The sequence below is a fragment of the Myotis davidii genome, unplaced genomic scaffold (assembly GCF_000327345.1).
Source record: "Myotis davidii unplaced genomic scaffold, ASM32734v1 scaffold133, whole genome shotgun sequence".
Classification (NCBI taxonomy): Eukaryota; Metazoa; Chordata; class Mammalia; order Chiroptera; family Vespertilionidae; genus Myotis; species Myotis davidii.
Genome location: NW_006284732.1, coordinates 1437638 through 1449631, shown reverse-complemented (window position 1 = coordinate 1449631; position 11994 = coordinate 1437638). Strand labels below are relative to the sequence as shown.

General features: G+C 42.1%; 2 pseudogenes; both read left to right on the top strand.

Annotated features, from left to right (window-relative positions):
- Window positions 1–320: 320 nt before the first annotated feature.
- LOC102766209 lies at window positions 321–1732 on the top strand (annotated as a pseudogene).
- Window positions 1733–3287: 1555 nt separating this feature from the next.
- On the top strand, window positions 3288–11266 carry LOC102765924 (annotated as a pseudogene).
- The last annotated feature ends 728 nt before the right edge of the window (window positions 11267–11994 follow it).

The window sequence follows — 11994 nt, the reverse complement described above, 5'->3', positions numbered from 1 at the left end:
GGCCTTTAAATACAGTTCCTCATGTTGTGACCCAAAAATAAAATTATTTTCGTTGCTACTTCATAACTGTAATGTTACTACTGTTATGAATCGTAATGTAAATATCTGATATGCAGGATGGTCTTAGGCCACGCCTGTGAAAGGGTCGTTCAACCGCCAAAGGGGTCACGACCCCCAGGTTGAGAACCGCTGCCTTAAGTCAAAGCCTAATCCAAAGCAAGGTTCTAAATCCCTTCAATTCTTTGAAGTCTGAGAAAGATGAAAAGCTTGAAGCTAGCGGTTGGTTCGTGCGGTTTAAGAAAAGAAGCCATCTCCACAACATGAAAAAGCAAAGTGAAGCAGCAAGTGCTGATGTAGAGTCTTCAACAAGTTTTCCAGAAGCTCTAGCTAAGGTAATTAATGAAGGTGGTTGCATTGAACAACAAATACTCAATGTAGACGAAACAGCTTTCTACTGGAAGATGATGTCATCTAGAACTTTCAGGGCTAGAGAGAAGTCATTGCCTGGCTTCAAAGCCCTTGAGAATTAGGCTAAATCTACTCTGCCTGTGTCTATAAATGGAACAACAAAGCCTGGACGACAGCACATCTGTTTACAACATGCTTTACTGAATATTTTAAGCCCACTGTTGAGACGCACTGCTCAGAAAAAAATGTTCCTTTCAAAATACTACTGCTCATTGACAATCCCCTGGTCACCTACCAGTAAGAGTTCTGGTGGAATGTACAATGAGATTAATGTGTTCATGCCTGCTAACATTCATTCTGCAGGCCAAGAAGGAAGGAAAAATTTCAACTTTCAAGTCTCATAAAATATATTTTTGAGGCTATAGCTGCGGTAAGTCATGATTCCTCTGATGGACCTGGGCAAAGTAAATTGAAACCTTCTAGAAAGTATTCACCTTCTAGATGCCATTAAGAATATTCACGATTCATGGGAAGAGATCAAAATATCAACATGAACAGGAGTTTGGAAGAAGTTGATTCCAACCCTATGGCTGACTTTGAGGGCCTCAGGACCTTCGTGGAAAACATAACTGCAGATGTGGTGGGGGTAGCAAGAGAACTAGAATCGGAAGGGGAGCCTGAAGATGTGACTGAATTCTACCACCTCATGATAAAACTTTAATGGGTGAGGAGTTGCTTCTAATGGATGAGAAAAGAACATGGTTTCCTCAGAGGGAATCTACCCCTGGTGAAGACGCCGTAGTGACTGCTGAAATGACGTTAAAGGGTTTAGAATACTACGTAAACTTAGCTGATAAAACTGCAGCAGGATTTGAGAAGATTGACTCTAATTTTGAAAGAAGTTCTGTTGTTGGCAAAATGCTATCCAACAGCACTACATGCTACAGAGAAATTGTTTGTGAAAGAGTCAATAGATGTGGCATTGACTCATTGCTGTCTTATTTAAGAAATTTTCACAGCCAACGCAATCTTCAGCAGCAACCATCCTCATCAGTCAGCAGCCATCAACAGTAAGGCGAGGCCCTGAACCAACAAAAAGATTACAATTCACTGAAGGCTCAGATGATAGCTAGCATGTTTTAGCAGTTAAATGTTTTTTCGTTAAAGAATGAACATTGTTTTTTAGACATAATACTGTTGCATACTTAATAGACAACAGCATTGTATAAATATAACTTTCATATGCACTGGGAAGTAAAAAAATTTGTGTGAGTGTGACTCGTTTTATTGCCATATTCACTTTGTTGTAGTAATCTAGAACTGAACCCACAATATCTCTGAGGTACGCCTGTATACTTTCGCTCATTTTTATAGAATGCACCATATGAACTAGAGTTGGAATGAAATAAAGGCATTTAGAATTCCATACTGATTTGCTATTAAAGGGATCTAGGTCTACATCTCTTGGGAACAAGAGTTGCTTTGTTCAAAATAATCCCCAAGGCTACCATGGATATATCATTACTGGATTAATTTAGAATTTCCAAAGTGAAAACAAAAAATCAGATCTTTTGATAACTATGACCACAATCTTAAAAGACCACAAGACTAAGAGAAGATAATCAAGGAATAGTATTGATGATATTCAAACCTTTTATACAGCTAAAGGCATCTGGGCTGAAAGGAGATTTACACAGTACCTATTTCCACAGGCTTTTTCGTAGAGACCTGTGCAGCTGACCTATTTCACTGTTTGAAGCAATGACCTGGGCTCATATGTGATATCCTAACATCTGTAGGCTTGAAAATTATTTTGAAAGCCTGCAGTTCAGCACTTGGCATTTCACCAGAACTTTCCCAACTCCCAAAAGCCAAATCTGTTTCTTATTCCACTATAGACTGCCTTGTATATCGTTTCCAGAAGAAATGGAATAAAAACTAGAGCATTTGCATCAGATGATATATTATATATAATAGGACACTTAAAATTATCTTAGAGTAATAGTTTCTTATGAAAATGATATCAGGCCTAGAATTTTCTAGAAATATATATGTATGATGATAATCTACTACCCCAATTTTTATTCCACTTGATCTCTTCATTAGTAAATTAATAAAATGTCAGGTAAGAGAAATCAAAACAGCTAAAACAGGAAGACCAAAGATGACATGTTTTTTTAGTATAATTATTTATAGAACCCTGAGAATAAATTTCATACTATTGGTAATGTCATACTTTTATTCAAGAGGGGACAAAAATTTGATGCCATCTGTATATATATGAAAAATTCATTTCTTCTTACAAAGAGAAAAGAGATAGAAATTGATTTTATACAATTCTTTAATTAAAAAAAGATATTTCCACTATGAAAGAAAATTTTAATATTGCAGTCATATTTACATTTGCTGAATTCTAGAGTATAGATTTAGACTGCCCTTTAGTGGTCAGATTTATTTCTGTGAGAATACTCTAGAAAACCCCTCTATGTATATAAACCATAATGGGATTTAGGATGGCAACTGGCCGGACACAGGCCTGTTGATTTTAAACATGTACCTATATAATTTGGACAAAATTTTAAATGCTATACAAATGCTTTAAAATATTCAAATAAGCCCTGGAAGTGTGGTTCAGCTGGTTGGAGCGTCATCCCATACACCAAAAGGTCAGAGGTTCAATCCCCAGTCAGGGCATGCACCCAGGTCAATGTGCATGTGGGAGGCAACCTACCGATGTTTCTCTTTCACATCCCTCATCCTTCCTCTCTTTCTAAAATCAATAAAAATATTTTTTTTAAAAAAAAGAGCAAAAGCAAATTGTCATTTCCAGATAGTCCGCCAAATGGGATGCATAACCACCTCTGTCATCTGCTTTGCCAATGGCAACAGCTCTCCTCCGTAAGTGACTAAAAGTGCCCAGTTAACCAGTTTTCCCCAGGTCTTGGGGGGAGGGGTCAAAGGTCAAACAGCTACTCAACTGCTTAAGCTGGCCCACAGTGCACCCCAGAGATAAAGCAAGATAAACAGAAGCTGCTGTCCCAGGCTATAGAGGAAGCTGCCAACAAAGGGGACGCTCCCACGGAGACCACCTGTCCCTTGAGCAGGTGTTAGTGCTGTCATGACCTGCGGAGAACAAGCAGGCTCAGCTGGTGGTGATTACACACATACTCATCCCATTGAGCTAGTTGTCCGCCTGCCCAACTTATACTATAAAATGGGAGTCCCCCAGTTCATAATCAAGGGAAAGGCCAGACTGAGATGTTCTTGTTCACAGAAAGACCTGCACCCGCCTTGCCTTCACATAGGTTAACTTGTAAGACAAAGAAGTTAAGCTGATGGAAGCTATCAAGTTTTTTTACAATAGAGATATGATGAGACTCGCCATCACTGGGAGACAACATCAAAGTTTTTTTTTTTTTAAATCTGTGGCTCTCAGCTGGAAGAGCAAATGCTAAAGATCTTGCCACCAAATTCATATAAAAGTATGATGCTAACTTTTCTTTATATATATATATATGTACTAGTATATTTTCATTGATTTCAAAGAGGAAGGAAGAGAGAGAGAGAGAGAGAGAGAGAGACAAAAACATCAATGATGAGAGAGAGAGACATTGTTTGGCTGCCTTCTTTTGGTATGAGGTGACACTCCAACCACCTGAGCCACCCGGACAGGGCTAGGCTTCATTTTTAAGTTTTTTGTTAAAGTATAATTGGAGTACAATGTTACATTAGTTTCGGGTGTACAACATAGTGATTCAACATTTATATACTGTACCTTACTCGAGGCCTGGCCTGCGGGATCGAGCCAAAACCAGCTCTCTGGCATCCCCCGAGGGGTTCCAGATTGTGAGATGGCACAGGCCAGGCTGAGGGACCCCATGGGTGCACAATTGGGGCCGGGGAAGTATGCGGGAGGGCTCTAGGGCGTGTCTGGCCTGTCTCGCTCAGTCCCAATCAGCCAGACCCTAGCAGCAAGCTAACCTACCTGTCAGAGCATCTGCCCCCTGTTGGTCAGTGAATGTCATAGTGACGATTGACTGGTCAACTCTCTGCCCCTTGGTGGTCAGTGCATGTCATAGCGAGAGGTTGAGCAGTCTTAGCATGTCATTAGCATATTATGCTTTGATTGATTGAATAGACAATCAGACACTTAGCATATTAGGCTTTTATTAGATAGGACTAGAGGCCTGGTGCACGAAAATTCATGCACTTGAGGGCGGGGGGTCCCTCAGCCTGGCCTGCACTCTCTCGCAGTTCGGGAGCCCTCAGGGGATGTCTGACTGATGGCTTAGGCCCTCTGCGGGAGGTGACCCTGGCAGGCGATCTGGGGATGGCGCCAACCCCGCCTTCCATTGTCCCACCACTGCTGCCACTGGTGGCCTCCCTCTGCAGGAGGCAACTGGGCAGGCCAATCAGGGGATGGTGCTGGTTGGCGAGTAGCCGGCCCTGCCCCCCCCCCAATCACCCCTCTGCTACCGCTGGTTGCTGCCACCCCCCATTGCTGTCCCCTCCCTCTGCCCACCTGCATGTGCCTTGGCTAGCCTGGCACTGCCTGCTCGTCGGCCCCATGCCCTGCTGACTGGTCATTCCACTGTTGGGTTGATTTGCATATTATGCTTTTATTATATAAGATAATGTGGTTACCAAATAAGTCTAGTAAGCATTTGTCACTGTGCAAACTTATTGCATTATGATTTACTATATTCTCCTATGCTGTACACTACATCCCTGTGGCTTATTTATTTTATTATTTTCTGTCTTCACTTCATTTTTATTTTTTCAATTACAGTTTACATTCAATATTACTTTGTATTAGTTTCAGGTGTACAACATAGTGGTTAGGTAATGATATACTTTACAGAGTGTTCCCCCTGATATTTCCAATACCCAACTGGCCCCATACATAGGTATTACAATATTATTGATTATATTTCCTATGCTGTATTTTATATCCCCGTGACTATTTTGTAACTGGGAGTTTGTACCTCTCATTCTCCTTCACCTTTTACACCCATTTCCTCACAACCCTCCCCTCTAACAACCGTCAGTTTGTTCTTTGAATGAGTGTGTTTCTGTTTTGTTTTGTTCATTTGTTTAGTATTTTTAGATTCCACATGTAAGTGAAATCATGCAGTATTTGTCTCTCCGTCTGATTTCTTTCACTTAGCCTAATACCCTCTTGTTCATCCATGTTGTCACAAATGGCAACGTTTTATTCATTCTTATTGAAGAGTAATATTTCATTATAATATATAGTGGAATACTATCCTATATAATAAAAGGCTAATATGCAAATTGTCCCCTCGACCGGGAGTTCTACTGGGAGATCAACCAGGGGGAGGGGCCGGCCGGCCAACCTCCCACATCCCCTCTCCCCGGCCAACCCAGTCGGATCAGCCCAATGGGGGAGGGCTGGCCAGACCTCACTCATCCATGAATTCGTGCACCAGGCCTTTAGTATATTATAATAGAACCTGGGGCCCAGTGCACGAAATTCATGCACTGGTGGGGGGGGGGGGTCCTTCAGCCCAGCCTGCCCCCTCTCATATAGTGGGAGTCCTCAGGGGATGTCCTAGTGATGGCTTAGGCCTGCTCCCTGCTCCCTTTGGGGAGCGGGCCTAAGCTGCAGTTTGGCCTCCCTTTGTGGGAGACTACTGGGCTGATCAGGGGCAGGCACCAGCCCCATCACCCCGCTGCTGCAGCCACTGACAGTCACCGCAGCCAGCAAGGTTTTTTCATCAACACGGACTCCAGTCCCTTCACTCGAACCCAGACCCTGCGTTCGGCAGGCTGAGGCTCTATCCACTGAGCCAAACCAGCTAGGGCAGGATATGACATTTCTTAGCCCCTCCAGCAGCAGACCTTCATTTTCCCTCCAGGGGTGTAGTGGAAAAACCCTAGGTCACCGTCTTGGATTCTTATAACCCAAGTTACTAAGAACACTGCAAGTGGCATACAGGGAGCTTAGCCAATGAGCAGTCAGAAAAGGTGTTTCCTCTGTAGTTCACACCGATCACTGGCTCAGCCCCCCGCCCAGGCCTGACGCCTCGGCCAGAGGCATGGACCCCCATCACCCTCAGATCGCCGTCTCAGCCCCTCTCCCAGCCTGACGCCTCTGGCCCAGGCGTCAGACCTGGGCAGGGGAACCCTATCTCCCTCCAATCACTGGCTCAGCCCTCACCCAGGCCTAACGCCTCTGGCCGAGGCTTTAGGCTTGGGCAGGGGCTCCCCCTGCAGCTCCGATGGCTGGCTCCATCCCTGCCCAGGAGCCCCCTGGCTCAGGCCCTTCCTATGCTGCTCAGGGCCCACACAGAGCCTACCTTGGAGTGACCTGGGTGCCCGATGATGTTCCCAAGACCCAGGCCACTGGGCGCCTACATATGCAAATTAACTGCCATCTTTGTGGGGTCAATTTGCATACTCTCCTGATTGGCTGGTGAGCATAGCAGGGGGATGGTTAATTTACATATTTGTCTATTATTAGGTAAGATATATCACATCTTCTTTATTTATTCATTTATCAGTGGACACTTAGGTTGCTTTCATATCTTGGCTGCAATGAACACAGGGGTTCTTTTGAATTCATGTTTTTATTTTCTTTGGATAAATAGCCAGAAGGGAAATTGCTGGATCATATGGTAGTTCTTCTTCTTCTTTTTTTTTTTTTGAGAACCTCCATACTATTTTCCATAGTGGCTGCACCAATTTACAATCCCACCAGCAGTACACAAGGGTCCCCTTTTCCCCACATCCTTGCCAATACCTGTTATTTGTTGACTTTTTTATAACAGCCATTCCAACTGGTGTGCGGTGATATTTCATTGTGGTTTTAATTTGCATTTTCCTGACAATTAGTGATATTGAGTATCTTTTTTATGTCTAAACCTAGACTTGTTTAATGGCCTTGAAGCAGACAGGTGTGACAAAAGTCTGTTTCACTCATGGTCCAGTGGCCTAATCTAGACACATGGCCCCAGTTTACTTACAAAGGAGACTGAGAACTGGGGGAGCCCATGAAATATCTGGTGAGCATTGCTCTCTATCACACAACTGAATTAAAACAATGGAACCAGAGGACCAGCTAAGAAATGCCACTTATGTATAGAGATGGCTATACCAACAAGGTACATGACAATCATGTAATGTTTTATTGTATCATTGACTCAAAAGCTCCGCCACTTTTTTTTAAAATTATGAGATAGTTTATTTAGAAAGTTAGAGGTAGTAGAAGTGAGCCAGCTGGGCTTCGTAGGCTCAGGAAATAAGTTACAGAGGCAGAAGGACCCTTGGAGCCCGGGAGAGAGAAAGGCAAAGGTAACTGTCTGGAGAGAAGAAGGGGAGGAGAAAGATGGGAGTGTGCTCTCCAGAGGGAGAGTGTGATTTTTGCCATTTTCAAGGAAGGAAGTCCTATAAAGAAAATGTGCTTTTGCCCGGCCTGCCAGCCAGCATGGCTCAATAGTTGAGTGTCGACCTATGAACCAGCAGGTCACGGCTCGATTCCTGGTCAAGGCACATGCCCGGGTTGCAGGCTCAATCCCCAATGGGGCCTTGTCAGGAGGCAGCTGATCAATGATTCTCTTTCATCATTGATATTTTGACCTCTCTCTCCCTCTCCCTTCCTCTCCGAAATCAATAAAAATATATTTTAAAAAAAGAAAATGCTTTCTACTTCACACAGAGGCAATGGGGACTTGGCTTTGGAAAAAAGTTCTTAAAATAATATATCAGGCTCATGTGTTGAGGCCATCCCTTCTGCTGCTGCTTGCTTTTGCCCAGTTTTCTCTTTCTTATAATAGTAACCAGCTTTGAAGCCAAAATAAATTCTTTAGTTGTTCTTTAGAACACCCCATCTGCCTCATCCTTCACCACCAGAAGTACTTCCAGAGCTCTTAATGGCCATGGCAGCGCATATGATAAATCAATTGTCACGTGGCTTCCTTTCATCAAAGCTGAAAAGATGGACCCATTTCATCACTATTGCAACAACACTTAAACATTTTAATTTTATACAGAAATTTCTCCCAGATCACGAGCTTACAGATCATCCTGGAACATGATCTCACTCATATGTGGAGGTTCACCCAAAGAACTTGAATGCATATAAGCATAACCCACGGACATAGGCAATAGGGTCGTAAAGGCCTGGGGTGGGGAGTAGAAGAAGCCAATGGAGGGGAAGGGAGGACTTATGTAATACTTTCAACAATAAAGATTTAATTTTTTTTAACAAGAATATAAAAAGGGGGGAAAAAGAAAGATCATCCTCGAAATGGTAGATGAAAATAGTCATTTCCCATATGAAAAATAATCAGATTTTCTAAAAAAAATTCCTTTGGGATCAAAATAATATCAAAAAATAGTTAGAAAAGTTTTATATCTATTAACAAATGCATTTATCTTATTTACATACATACAACAATCATTTCATTATAGCCCTTTCCTTACTTCACTTCACTAGAAAAAATATAATAGCAAAGCTCTATAAGTAATATTTGTGTAACATTTTGGATGACTTTTTAAAGGCTGCGGCGGAAAAACTATATTTTTTAAATATATTTTTTATTGATTTTTTACAGAGATAATATGTAGAAAAGTTGAATTTAAAATTATAGTACTGGTCTGGCTGATGTGGTTCAGTGGTTGAACGTCAACCTATGAATCAGGAGGTCATGGTTCGATTCCTGGTCAGGGCACATGCCCAGGTTGCAGGCTCAACCCCCCGTGTGGTGTGTGCAGGAGGCAGCCAATCAATGATTCTCCCTTTCATCATTGATGTTTTTTATCTCTCCCTCTCACTTCCTCTCTGAAATCAATAAGAATATATTTTTAAAAGAAATAATAATAATAAAATACAAAGATAAAAACTTAATCCCAAAACAACATGTAGACAACTCTCCTTCCTCTTTTTATTTCCCCCTGAATGTGTAAATGGAACTTTTATTCTTCTACAATCTCTCCCATGTGCTTTATGATGCTATCACATTCAAATCACAGAACTAGAGCTGGGAAATGCCAGCACCTGGCAAAAGACACCAAAAAGAAATATTTTTGCGGTCACTAACATTGAGAAATGGTCATCTAAAATCACAACTAGGTGAAAACATATACACACAGTACACACACACACACACACATGAATACACTTATTTAACAACATGTCTACCCTAGTAAAATGACTATGTGGTTTCTTGCCTTTTTATAGGATTCAATCACTGTATTAGTTCAGATGCTTTTGGGTGTGAATTGGAGAAAACAGAACCCAGATGGTCTTAAAGAATAGGGAAATTAATTGACTCAACGTAATTATTGAGTTTCGAGTAATGCTTCTCAGACCACTGTGGTAAAAGACAGTTGCTGTTGTTGCATTGTGCTTGTTTTTTCAATCCAGTTCAGATTGCTACATAGCCCTAATGCACAAGACTTGTACACAGTTGCCACCACTTTCAACTCATCCCTTTGCTGAGCAATATCCAAACTGGTCTACAGCCTATTCAACACAAGTCCACTGGTCACACACTCAGATGTCCCAGCAATGTCAAATCACTATGAAATTTTCTAACACTTACTCTCAACGTCTGTGTTTATGTCATTGCAGAATGATAGCAAACAGTTCACCTTATGTTTTGAGCAGCGCTAGTGGAGAGATAGGGTAGGCCTCAGCATGATTCTTGCTCCATCTCCCACATTCTCTAAGTTGCCCTCCTCTACGTCCCAGCTGCCTCAATGGACTGGGATGGAGATGTGTGCAATGGTTCCAGTCTATATATGACAACATCCTCTAAAGCAGTGGTTCTCAACCTTCCTAATGTCGCGACCCTTTAATACAGTTCCTCATGTTGTGGTGACCCCCAACCATAAAATTATTTTTGTTGCTACTTCATAACTGTAATTTTGCTACTGTTATGAATCATAATGTAAATATCTGATACGCAGGATGTATTTTCATTGTTACAAATTGAACATAATTAAAGCATAGTGATTAATCACAAAAACAATATGTAGTTATATATGTGTTTTCCGATGGTCTTAGGCGACCCCTGTGAAAGGGTCGTTCGACCCCTATTGGGGTCGCGACCCACAGGTTGAGAACTGCTGCTCTAAAGCTATACCAAAAAGAGCAAAGAACTCTCCAGGAAGCCCTAGCCACCTTTCCACACATCTCATCGTTCCTGAGCCTTCACAGATGAGAAAGAAGGGATTAGGCATGGAGCAATTAGGGAGCTGAGGGAAGGATTCCTTGGGGCATATGGGCTGCATAGCAGAAATAGTCTGTTAAAAATAAAATTGGGACCGAACAAGATGCTGAGGAGCCAGAGGCTGTGCTGCCACTCCCTCCCTCCCGTGTGGACAGCGAAGGGCCTACAGACATCTCTCCAGAAACAGTCACACTGGAGCCCTATTCCGTCTTAGTCTTCCCGGGAACAGAGGAACCTACCGGCAACACCAAGGAAAAAAATTGATATCCTGCTAAAGGCCGTGGGAGACACCCCTATAATGAAAACGAAGAGGTGGGCTGTAGAGAGAACCCAAACCATTCAAGGACTCATTGACTTCATCAAAAAGTTCCCTAAACTTGTGGCTTCAGAACAGTTGTTTATTTATGTGAATCAGTCCTTTGCCCCTTGCCCTGACCAGGAGGAGGTTGGAACCTCTGTGAGTGTTTGGCAGGGATGGTAAACTGGGCCTGCATCACTGCAAATCTCAGGCGTGGGGATGAACGACAGAGAAAAAGGTCTTGCTAACTAAAATGAATCTTCACAAAGGACACAGCTCTGAAAAGTTTGATACTTATGGCAAGATACTTGTGGATGTGATCTCCTCAGCATGTTATCTGCTGAGGCCCATGTTTATGCATTTTAAAAACCCAAAGTGTAGACTCACAAAAATGTGATTTGCATTAATACAGAAGTAATGATAAAAGATTGACATTACTCAGTATACTCAGTACTGCAACTACTGCTCCAGATGTTGAAAAGGAGATGAAGGTTCTACAAAGCCTCTTTTTTGTTTGTTTGTTTAATTTATCTTTATTGTTGAAAGTATTACAGATGTCTCCTTTTTTCCCCCATTAACCCCTCCTAAGCCCCACCTGCCCCAGGCGTTCACCACACTATTGTCTGTGTCTATGGGTTATGCATCTAAATTCCTTGGTTAATCTCTTCCCCCCCTCTCTGAGATTTGACTGTGTGTTCCATGTTTCTATGTCTCTGGAGCTATTTTGTTCATCAATTTATTTTGTTCTTTAGATTCCACATATGAATGAGATCATGTGATAAAAAAAAAATTGGGTTTATGTGATAAAGTAGTGAAAGAGGAATGGGTGTTAGATAGGCAGAAGACAATGTTGGAAGCATTTGAGCTAGTCTGTTTACATAATGATTGTCAAGCAAAGGGTGTTATTAAATGTTATTAATTTGGAGAGAACCAAGATGGCGGCATAGGTTAATGCCGGAGTTTGCTGCCTTGAACAACCAATTCAAATTACACCTGAAAGACGGAACGGACATCATCCAGAACCACAGGAGGGCTGGCTGAGTGGAAATTCTACAACTAGGAGGAAAGAGAATATCATACCCAGACTCAGAG